Here is a 12469-nt window from a genome sequence, read left to right on the forward strand (position 1 = left end):
TTAAGGGCTTCCCAGGCTTAGGCGGAACCAATACGGGTGGATTAGACAGATACCCTTTGATTTGGTCGAAGGCCTCCTGACACTCTGCCGTCCAACCTACCGCAACATCCTTTCTCAGCAGCCGAAATATGGGCTCACAAGTTGCTGTGAGTTGAGCGATGAACCTGCTGATGTAATTGAGTCTACCCAGCAAACTTATTACCTCTGTTTTGTTCCTTGGCGGTGGCAAATCTCGGATGGATTCAATTTTGGATGGGTCTAACTCAATCCCTCGTCGACTGACGATGAAACCTAGCAATTTTCCTGATGGAACCCCGAATGCGCATTTGGCCGGGTTAAGCTTGATGTCATACCTTCGGAGTCTTTGGAAAAATCTCCTTAGGTCTGCTACATGGTCCTCCTGACGCCAAGACTTTATGATCACGTCATCGACGTACACCTCGATTTCTTTGTGTATCATGTCATTAAAACACAACAGTCATTGCTTGCATGTACGTTGCCCCGGCGTTCTTCAATCCGAACCGCATTACCCGATAGCAGTAAGTTCCCCATGGCGTAATAAATGCTGTTTTTTCCGCATCTTCCTCGTCCATTAGGATCTGATGATAACCCGCATAGCAATCTACAAAGGATCCGATCTCGCGCCCAGCGCAATTATCGATCAGGATATGAATGTTGGGTAACGGAAAATTGTCCTTGGGACTTGCTTTGTTGAGGTTGCGGTAGTCGACGCACACCCTGATTTTCCCATCCTTCTTTGGAACTGGTACTACATTGGCCATCCACTCGGGATATCGAGTGACCCGAATGACCTTCACCTGCAACTGCTTAATCACCTCTTCTTTGATCTTTACACTCATTTCTGTTTTAAACTTTCTTAGCTTTTACTTGACCGGAGGGTATGCCGGGTCAGTGGGCAATTTGTGAACCACTAAATTGGTGCTTAATCCAGGCATATCGTCATACAACCATGCAAAAACATCTTTGAATTCCATGAGGGTTTTGACCAATTCTTCCCTGACATTCGGCTCAATGTGGATGCTGATTTTGGTTTCTTGGGCGTTATCAGTGACTCCTAGATTCACAGCCTCAGTGTCATTTAGGTTGGGTTTGGGTTTTTCCTCAAATTGGCACAGTTCTCGGTTTATCTCTTCGAAGGCTTCACCTTCGTCACATTCAGATTCATCGTCACAAACGACCTTTTGCATCATTGAGTCAGATTCAGATTGATTTATTAGACTAGGTCGAAGATCCGCTGTGCATGCCATGTCATTAGAACCAGTAAAAAGAGAACTGTTCAGAAAGAAAAAGAACAAAACAAAAATTAAAATGGGACAAAAAGAGAGAACTTTATTAAATTTGGGGGATAAAAGGGTTCACAATTTTACAAGACAAAAGTAAAATTTGGATTACACCCTGGAATAATCCGAACAAAACAGAACAAACAAAACATAAATCAAAGCCTACTACCAAGACTCCCCTCGGACAGGAAGAAGAGTAACAGTCCAATTGTTGGTTTTGGCCTCAGGCCCCACAAATTGTATCTCTGCTCTGCTGGAACCTTCTCCAGCCTCTACCATGCTGATATCAGCGAATAGCCTCTCAAAACTCTGATTCAGGTCCCCATTCATACCAATCAATGGTCCTAGAATCTTTGGGACTGGCGACCCCTTGGCACTTGCTTTGACAAAAGACCTTGAGAGACGTGGCACTGGTTTAGGCAGAAACCAAACACTCTTCTTCGTTTTTCGCGCCTACTTCCTATCGGCTGCGGTTGGTTTGAACCCCAATCCAAAAGTTTCCAGATTTTTAAGAAGGGAAACAGGTTGGACAATCCCCTGAAGCTCGATTCCCAGGCCCTTTCCCGACACGAATCCATTACCCAACATTTTCGAGACCATCATGACTGTTGCGGCAACTACCCTATGGTGCGGGATGATTTCTCCTTCAGAAATTTTGTTGGCCGACACTGTATCGAAAATCTGATAGACCCAAGGACCTTTGTCATCAGCGATCTCTATGAAAGGTACAATGGCTCCGCCCATGGTGCACGTTGTGTCCTCACCGTGTAACAAGACCTCTTGTCTTTCCCACTCGAACTTCACCATCTGATGTAGGGTGGAGGGCACTGCTTTGGCTGCATGAATCCAAGGTCGTCCCAACAGAAGGTTATAAGATACTGTGGCATCTAACACCTGGAACTCCATGGTAAACAGGACTGGACCGATGGTCACTTCAAGTACAACATCCCCCACAGTGGCTGTTTCGTTTCCGTCGAACCCTCGGACACAGATGCTGTTCTTGTGGATTCTTCCGTGGTCGATCTTTAACTGGTTCAGGGTAGATAGTGGACAAATATTGGCACTTGAGCTGTTATCCACCAATACTCGAGTTACCACCGAGTCTTCACATTTGACAGCTAGGTATATAGCTTTATTATGCTCCGTACCTTCCATCGGCAGGTCATCATCTGAGAATGTTACCCTGTTCACCTCGAAAATCTTGCTGGCAATGGTTTCCAGGTGGTTTACAGAAATCACGTTGGGTACATGAGCTTCGTTCAATATATTCATCAAAGCCCGTCGATGCTCCTCAGAATGGATCAGTAATGACAACAATGAGATATGGGCCGGTGTTTTTCTCAGCTGTTCGACCACGGAGTTGTCCTGCACTTTTATCTTCCTCAGGAACTCCTCAGCCTCTTCTTCGGACACAGGTTTCTTGGTTGCAACTGGATTGGTTCTTCTTAGCTCCACCGGAGCAAAACATCGACCTGATCGAGTCAACCCTTGCGCTTCACAACTGACTTCTTCCACCTGTTTTCCTTTGTACATCACCACCGCCTTTTCATATTTCCAAGGCACAACCTTGCTATGAATCATCGGCAGCTGGACTACAGGCTTTATGGTGACCAGTTCTCTATATGCCCCCTTCAACACAACTGTAGGTGCGGGCGGAATCCCTGATATTACCAACTTGTTTGGCTCGGGTTTGCTTGTTATGGCGGACGGGCTCTTTCCCAATATCACTACTGGCTTGACGCTTTCTCCCTGTGGCTGTACCCTCGTTCCCCCATTGGTTGAGACTTCTTTCGGGGCGGCCTGGATCATCATCACCGTTTGTGAGGGTTTTCTCAACTCTCCTCCCTCATACACCAACTCAATCATGTGAGTCTCGTGGTGCGCTGGCAGTGGGTTTTGGTTGATGTTAGGAGCCTCCGGTGTCTGGACCTCGATCTTATTGGTGTCAATAAGATCCTGTATGTCATGCCTCAACTTCCAACACTTCTCGGTCTCATGCCCGAGCATCCCTGAGAAGTATTCACAACTTATTGATCGATCCAAATTCTGAGGTGGGGGATTTGGTTCTCGAGTCTGGACAGGACTAACCAAACTCAATTGCCTCAGTTTGTGGAACAAAGCGGTGTAGGTTTCTCCCAACTCCGTGAAAGTTCTTTGTTTCCGCAACTTGTCATTCCTAGCATCTGGATTTCCCCGAAAGCCTGCCCCTGAAGGGTTTCTATATGCCCTCGGTGGAGGATAGGTGTTTTGTGGTGGTGCATATATGTTCTGGGGAGCCGGCGCGCGCCATTGCGGGCGAATCGGAGGCTGAGTGTATGCTTGAGCCTGGTGTACGGAACAATGTGGTTCTCGAGGTGGATAGAAATTTTGTGGTGGGTTGTATGGGTAGTTTGACCTGTGAGGTCTGGGTTGGTTGTAGTGTGGCCTGCCAGCCCTGGACCAACTGCCTGCCTCGATTGTGGCAACCTCTTCTTTCTTTCTTCTCAGCGCACCTCCCGTGCCGCTCTGAATAGCCTGGGTCGTGGCCTTGAGTGCCGAGTAGTTCAAGATTTTGTCAGACCTCAGACCCTCTTCTATCATGACCCCTATCTTGACCACCTCGTTGAAAGATTTTCCAACCGTTGTCACCAAGTGACCAAAGTAGGTTGGATCCAATGTTTGCAAGAAATAGTCCACCATCTCTCCCTCTCTCATGGGAGGATCGACTCTAGCTGCTTGTTCTCTCCAACGGAATCCGAACTCGCGAAAGCTTTCCCCGGGTTTCTTCCCAGTTCTCAATAATGTGAGACGGTCAGGGACTATCTCGAGATTGTACTGGAAATGACCTGCAAAAGCCTGCGCCAGATCGTCCCAAGTATACCACCTACTGGAATCCTGCCTGGTATACCATTCTAGTGCAGATCCGCTCAGACTTTGGCCGAAATAAGCTATCAGCAGCTCATCCTTGCCGCCTGCCCCTCTCATTTTACTACAGAATCCCCGCAAATGTGCCATGGGATCACCGTGCCCTTCATATAAATCAAACTTAGGCATCTTGAACCCAGCCGGGAGTTGGACGTCTAGGAAAGGGCACAGATCTTTGTATGCTACGCTGACTTGATTGCCCAGCCCGTGCAGGTTCCTAAAGGACTGCTCCAGGCTTTTGAACTTTCTCAATACTTCATCCTGTTCAGGGGTCTTGACCGGCTTCTCAATCTCTGCCGGCACTTCCAAGTGTGGATTGTAAGCATGTGGCTCGGGAGCATGAAATGTAGGCTCGGGGGGATAGTATTGCGTATCGTGAGCCTGAAACAATGGCTCACTGGCCGTTCTTTGCAAGGGGGCTGATGTGGGTCCCACAAAAGTGGGAATACTGGGTGTTGGGAGAGGTTGATGGGTTGGTGGAGTTTGGGAATCATGAGGGCTTCTTTCTTGATGATAACGGGGATTTGGGAGGCTTGTGGAAGGGCCGGAGTGAGGGTTTTCCGGCATGTGCCCCAGTGGCTCAGGGCTCTTTTGTGCTTTGGCTAGGGTTAGCTGCATTGCATTCATCTCTAGTCCCATCCTTTCAATCTTTTCCATCGCTTCTTTTAACAATTGGCTCATCGACCTCTCTTCCTCATTACTATTCTCTGAAGTAGTCATGCTTGTTGCTATCGGTCATTTGGATCTGGTTTGGTATGAGTGTGTTGCCAGAGTTCTTTAACAACTAAATTGTCTGGTATCAGACAACAACAAACTTTGTTAGCGTTAGAGCTTAACAGATTTGATCATAACACATAGAGGATGCAATGCTCCTAGGCAGTTAACCATTTCTACATGCTTTGCTTCAAACAACATGCGTCATCCCGGCTTGCTCATTTGTCCTTTTTATTGTTATTTTTGTTTTTTCTTTTCTTTCTTTATTAAAGCGGTCAAATCTTATGGGGATTGCCTACGTATCACGTCCCCGCGCGAATCAGACCAGGCGTAGTTCTGCCTCAAAGTAAAGACACATAGAAGTTCTTCTGGAGTCACTTAATTTCATTATCAAAATTTGCTATTACACATTACTTCAAACAAAAATAGCAACAGTACACACTCCACGATTTTAAACTTGGTTTGAAGAAAAGAGAACAACATACGGGAAAACAACAAAGGCCAAATAAACAGGACTTGACCAAAAACTAATTCTCCAACTTAAGGGCCCGCGAAGCATCATTCGGCCTTTCCGCGGCTCTAGGTGTGAGGTCTCTTTGCAGGCTCTTCAACTCGTTCATAATCCGATGGACGCAGCCCATGATGGAAACAAGGAGGGTCTTCTGAGGTGTTCGCTCACATGCCAGACATTTCATGTAGATGTAATGCCCGATTTCGTCAATCCTTGCTCGAATGTTATCCCTTTCACTGAACAACTGCCTAATTTGTCGGTTCTTTAACCCCAGTGCCTGAGCATTGTCGGCAAGTCGATCCTGGAACAACTCCATTTGTCTTTCCATGCAGGCCATTGCATCGTAACACTGTCTTCTGTCGGCCTGGGCGTCTCGTGCTTGTTTGACGATCCGATCATGTAGAATGGAGTTCGTCTCCCTTAATATCCTGACGCTCATTTCATAATCCCTTATGACCTGTTGCAAACGCTGCTTCCGGGCCATTGTGTACTTTGCCCATCTGACCTTCATCCTTGCTATGCAAGCTTCTGATTGTTCTAATTCTTCTTGGCTTTGGATGACCTGATTTCTCAAACTTGCTATCAATCTTTCGTCGGAGCGACGCTTCTGTCGGTCAACGTTACTCTTACTGGCTTGGCGAAGGCGGGCCTTCAAGGTTTGGTTTTCTTGGGCTAGCTTGTTTCTTTCAGCCTGCTCCGAGGCGACTTGCACATTGTTCTCAAATACAAGCCTTTCAACTTGTTGCTTTAGCTTCCCGATTTCAACCCGGTAACCTTCCTCCCTTTTTAACCATCCCCATTGCTCTTGTGAGTCATCTGTGAAGTGTTGGACGTGGGCCCTTTTAGCAGGTCTTTGCCGAATCTAAAACCTTCTTTCGAACCAAGCATCGTACTTTGGGTCTACCTCACCTTTAGCTAGTTCTCGCACCATGGTCTTGGGATCCAAGAATCTACATTCATGCCACAGTTTTCTAATCTTCCCCTCGGGGAATATGACTCCCGGGCTTAATTCCATGGCATGCTTGCTCAGATCTTCATCAGTAGGGACTACTTGAAACCTGCCCAGTTGTCGTAATACCCGATGAGGGGCATATGGCTGGATGCTGCGAAGCCCCATTAAGAGAACATGGCATTCTTCAGCCGACATGTAGATCACCTCAGTATCAGTCAACCAACCGAATGCCCATTCAATTTGGTCAGCTGTTGTTGACCTTAACCGTGTAAACCATGCTTCGACACCTTCAGGAAATCTGGCGCCTGTCATGCGCTTCTTGAATCCGCTGATACAATTCCTCTCGGTCAACCCGTGGTTCATGTATCCTACTCGGTGATGGAGATGTTCCTGCATCCATAGCTGAAGTAACAGATTGCAACCTTGGAAGAACTTGCCTCCTTCTCGGCATATAGTCAGAGCCCGGTAGATTTCGGACAAAATCAAAGGAACCACAGTACTATTAGTTCTTTTAATTGCAACGTCGGTCATCCCTACCAGACCTATCTCTATCTTTTTATCCTTCCTTGGACAGACCATGACTCCCAGGAATGCTGTGATGAAAGCCAAAGTACGTCTTGCTTCCCATTTGTTTCTGTTCCCGCCGTGAGTTAGCCCAAGGTTTGGTTCCTCGAAACCCTGCGGGGCTCCGTACCGCTGATACAAGAAATGGAGATCACAACATCCTCTCGATAAATCGTCATGTTGTATCTTCCGACTGATGCTTAGTAGATCCAGAAACGCATGCGGAGACACTGGCCTTGGCGAAAGCAAATATTGCCCTCTTAACCTCTCATTCAATCCCGCATATCCGGCGACTTCCTCAAGTGTTGGTGAAAGTTCAAAGTCAACAAAACGGAATACATTGCGGGTTGGGTCCCAAAATGGTATTAGAGCTTCAAGAATATCTGTCCTTGGCCTAACACCCAACAAATTGACAAAACCTCCCAATATTCTTCCTACTATCCCTTTGCTATCGATTTCCAAGTCATTCCACCACATGTGGAGTTGCAGAGGGACCTCACTGAGGGCCGAAAATGGTTCATTTTGCTCTGTGCTCATCCTGCACATTTATTAAGGTGACTTTTAGGCGAAAATAAAAACCTTTATTTTGACTCTAAACAAAAATCTTTGAAGACAAACAAGAAAATAATATATGTATTTATATACATGTGTATATATATATATACATATATACTTTATGGTATATCATTATTGGTAAAATGAAAAGGGAGTTGGACCCGATGAGGGTTGCCTACGTATCCCACATCCGGTGAGAATCAAACCGACGTAGTTCGGGTAATAAACTAAATAGTTTATAACTTGAAAATAAAGCAAATTAAAGAAAAACACAAATGTGATGAAGAAACTAAATAGTTTTTTTTTTGTAAAAAAAAAATTCCCAACATTCACAACCGGTCATCATGCATGTTTGAAACAAACAAATGCACAAGCAGTGAGCAGGATGCATCAGGATGGCCTTTTCTGTTTCAGGTTGCTATTCCTAGACGGACCCAACCCCTGTGATGAGTCCCCTAAGTCAAAAATGCACATGATGCAAATAAGCGTTCCTACTAGGGATCCGACATGAAGTTGAGTTATTCTAGGTTCATAACCTGGGTGTTTGTTCTAGACCTGGCTTACCCGAGCGGACAGCTCGAGCCGAGGGGGGGCAGCGTACCGGGAATACAGAAGCTTCACCGGCTTAGCAACTTGTCCGAACCTCGTTCTAAATTGGGATTTGACACTATACAGAAAAGAAGTCGTACGAAGTACGCCCTTCTTCATGATTTAGAAGACTCAGAAGGTATAGGGGTTTTGGCACAGTTTATATACAGTTCACGTAATATCAAAGCGATAAAAGCAGCATTTAGCACATTAGGCTCAAAAACATGTAACAAAATCAGATAATACCAAATATAACAATTTATATAAGCTCGAATTTCTAACCCTGAACCAGTGGTTCTGGGTCGTGTCCCCAGCCCCAGCAGAGTCGCCAGAGCTGTCACACCTCCTTTTTACGCACCCGATAGGGTACAAGGGAGTTTTTCCAATTAAAGGACAATCGAAACGGGATTGGTTTATTTATTTCAGAGTCGCCACTTGGGAGATTTAGGGTGTCCCAAGTCACCAATTTTAGTCCCGAATCGAGGAAACGAATGACTCCATATTACAGTCTGCGTACCAAAAATCCGGATAAGGAATTCTGTTAACCCGGGAGAAGGTGTTAGGCATTCCCGAGTTCCGTGGTTCTAGCACGGCCGCTCAACTGTTATATTCGGCTTGATTACCTGATTTTACACCAATATGAACTTATGTGCAAATTCTATCTTTTAACCGCTTTATTAATATTATTTTTTAAAAGAATGTGAACATCGCTTAAAACATGTCTTTGGACTGCGTCACATGAAATGCACCCGCAATCCGGAACACGTTTTATTTGATGTTTTGGGATTTGGATTCGGGTCGCATGAAATGCACACCCAGACTTAAGAAAGTAAAATATTAAACACGTGCCTAAAGAGACTATCGCGTTATTATTTTGGGAAGACCGTGAAATTCGCTGAACGGTCCTTCCGAATTCTAATTAAACCATACATTTTGTGAGGGCCCCGCAGCTTTATACGTTTTGTTTGTCGAGGCTCGTCTCATTCTTATTTTTTAAAAGGATATCCTATAGCAACTACGTTTCTTGTCGCGTTTGTCTCTACTAATTGAAAACAGAAATAGTCCTAGTTAATTACATGCTTGCAGATTATTTATAGCAGGATTCGAAATGCTTTTTCAGAATAAGGAAACGTGACCATGCATACGGGCAGCTTGATCGAACATTATGGGCCCAAATCCAGCTCATGCGGGATGGGCCAGACCTGGGCCACTGTTTATCCGAGGCGGGTCTGCTTGGCCTGTTTTGACCTGGGCTCGACTTTCATAAGGTTGAGGAGTGCGGACTGATGCTATTTGTTATAAAAGTGTGTTTGATGATTATAAACGAGGTAGTTTATCAAAAGAGAATGAAACTAACTGAGTCGGATAGTTTTATTCTTTGACATGCATTAAAAACAGAAATGCTAATTACAAAACACAACTAATTACCAAGACATAGCCTATTGTACTGCCAATCCTTTTGTCTGTCAACCTAACCACCATAAGATATCAAATCATACTACATTTTTGCATTCACTATATGAAAGGACCAACTCCAATACCCAAACAAGATTATAAACCATTACACACTACATGATACTCTATATAACAACTACATGTGGACATAGATGTCTTCGAATCTTCTCTTTCGTATTCATGCTCAACTTTCAAGTTACATGGACAGTATTAGTTGTGTACCTGGTATAGAGGAGCAAAAGAAGAAGGAAGATGATCAGTTGAGTGGTACACAGCAAGCACAGCAGCAGCAGATAAAACAGCACAACACAGCAAAAACCAAACAGCCACAAAGGTGAAGTTCACACGTTGGTCGAGCAACAGACAAATAATCCCAGGAAACAGGATGGGAAACAAAACCAATCGAGAAAAGAACCAGAATATGTTGTGCTATAGCCACAGAAATTCAATAACCACCAAAGCTCAGCAAACAACCAGCACAGTTTCAAACAATCAGGGAGACTAAAACTCAGTGTACAGCACACAGAAACTCAATGTAGTAGCAATCACAGCTGAAGGTACACAGACTTCTCTTAATGGAACAATGACAGCCCTAGTTAGGATAACCAACTTGGTTTCTTTGTGCAGTTTTTGGACAGTGTTCAGTTACAGTATTTCTGGAAATTTCTTTCTGTTTTTTTTCAGTTTTCTTCAACTCACAAGACCTCCCTCAAGACTAAAATTTCCAGCCCCCTTTAAGTTTTGGGAATAACTTATTTATAAGCCAACAAACCAGTGCAGTCAAGCTGCCTGGATTCTGCCAATTGCAGACTGCCCATACCTATTAAATCCCATGCCTAAGCATCTTTTTGATGCCAGCTATTTTGTTCCCCACGCCTGGCTTATTCCTTTTGTTCAAGAGTTATGAGTTCATTTAAGTATTCATTTTAACCCCCATACTCTTGTGTCTTGTTCCCCATTGGCATTAGTTTAATCCTAATTTAGTACCCTACTTGTCAGCTCACTTTAAACTAAGCCTTTTCTATTCTTTTCGAACCCCAGACTACCCTTGTTAAACCTTGATTATTACTGCCCTAAACCCATTGCAGCATCAAGGCATTTTGAACTCCTGAAAGTTCAAATTCAGGACTGCCCTGGACTGAACCTTTTCAGTCGTTTTTGCAATGCAAACAAACCCATTTCAAACAATGTCGGGCATTCAGTCAGTGACATGGTTCAATTAGTCATGTGAAATTATTAGCTCATTTGATCCATTAGTTATAGAAAACTAATCGACGACGTTTATCGAGTCGACTATACTAAACATAACAGGTAATAATCAGTCGCTCATATAAACAACACGTACAGGGTCCCGAATGCCTTCAAATATCTTTGTTCAATTACTGGGAACCTATATGAGTTAACTTATTTGACGATTAATCTAATTGACGAGCATGTATATCACAGAGTACATTCAGAACACACATAGAAAATCAAACGACCAAATAAAAGGTCTTTGACAGTGACGGAAGAAATTAAGAAAAACATCAGACAATAACAAACAGTCACAACAAAGCATGCTAACAACTCAATCAAAACTAAAACAAAGAGAAGGGAAAACTTACTGAAAAAGTTTAAACCAAACTGACCCAAATCCGACTTAGCTTCGACCATTTGAGGCCGAACAAACTTTAATCAGGGTGTTCTCACACGAGAACACCTTGATTAAGGTCTATTAGACCTCAAACCCCTGTTAAGACCGGCCGGATTCCAAGGCTATTAGTGTTCTAGGTTTTGGATCTTCAGATCTGGTTTTTTAGGAGTTGTGGGTAGATTCGGACCAAACCAAACCTGGTTTGGTCACGAAGGAGGTCATGGGAGTATCTGGTACGAAGATGGTGAGGTTTGGCATAGGTCAGAGTTCGACTCGTATCTTCAAATGAAGATTCGAGACGAAGGAAGGTGATTCGAGGCTAGGGGGTTACAGATCCATGTTCAGGAGAGTGAGGTGGTCCTAGGGTGTTCAGGAGGGGGTCATCGGCGTTCATGCCGCCGGGTTCTGGTGAAAGGGAAATCAGGGCGGCTGCTAGGGTTTGGGGGGTGGTTTCAGTGTTTGGTGAAGACGATGAGTGGAGGGGGGTTCGAATAGGGGGCGTGGGGTACGATAGAAAGCTTATATACGATCTAGGGGTTTAGATCCTGGCCGTTGGATCAAATGAGATCTATGGCCAGGATCTATTCACTTAGGGAAGACGGTGTCGTTTGGGTCTTGGTAGTGGGTGAGACCGGGTAAGGCTGGATCGGGTCAAAATTGGACGGGTTTAGGGGGAAAGCCTGGGTCCGTTGGATCAAGGGGTTGGACGGCTCAGATCAATTGCCTAAGACGACGTCGTTTGGGGTTGAATGAGTGGCCTGATCAGGACCGTTTGTTTGAGTCAGATCAACGGCTCCAATAAGGACGCTGATACGGCGTCGTTTGAATCAATGTTTGGGCAGGCCGGATTTGGACTGGACTTGAGTGCCGGTTTTGGGCCTATTTTTTGTTTCATTTCCGGGGCCTAAATCGATTTTCATCACTCTTTTCTTTGTTTTCTAATTTTAAAACAAAAAATGAAATAACAAATAAATAATAAAACAAATGAAATTAAAATAAACAACAATGTAACACTTCAACACAATTATCATACCAAATTAAAATGTTTAAGTAAGTTAAATCACAACCTAGAACGAACGATGCACATATATATATTTTTTGAATTTTCTTTCAACGACCGAATTACGGTTTGATTACCATGACAGACATACTTTGTATTTTGATTGATAAGATCAAAAATGCAAAAATGGGACGAACCACAAATGACTAGCAGTACATGTCATGAAAAATTGAAAATTTGTACAGCGAGGTCACTGGTCACTATTTTTGTTTTCTTTTGGAGTGATTGTCCG

Source organism: Nicotiana tabacum, chromosome 1, assembly GCF_000715075.1.
Source record: "Nicotiana tabacum cultivar K326 chromosome 1, ASM71507v2, whole genome shotgun sequence".
Classification (NCBI taxonomy): Eukaryota; Viridiplantae; Streptophyta; class Magnoliopsida; order Solanales; family Solanaceae; genus Nicotiana; species Nicotiana tabacum.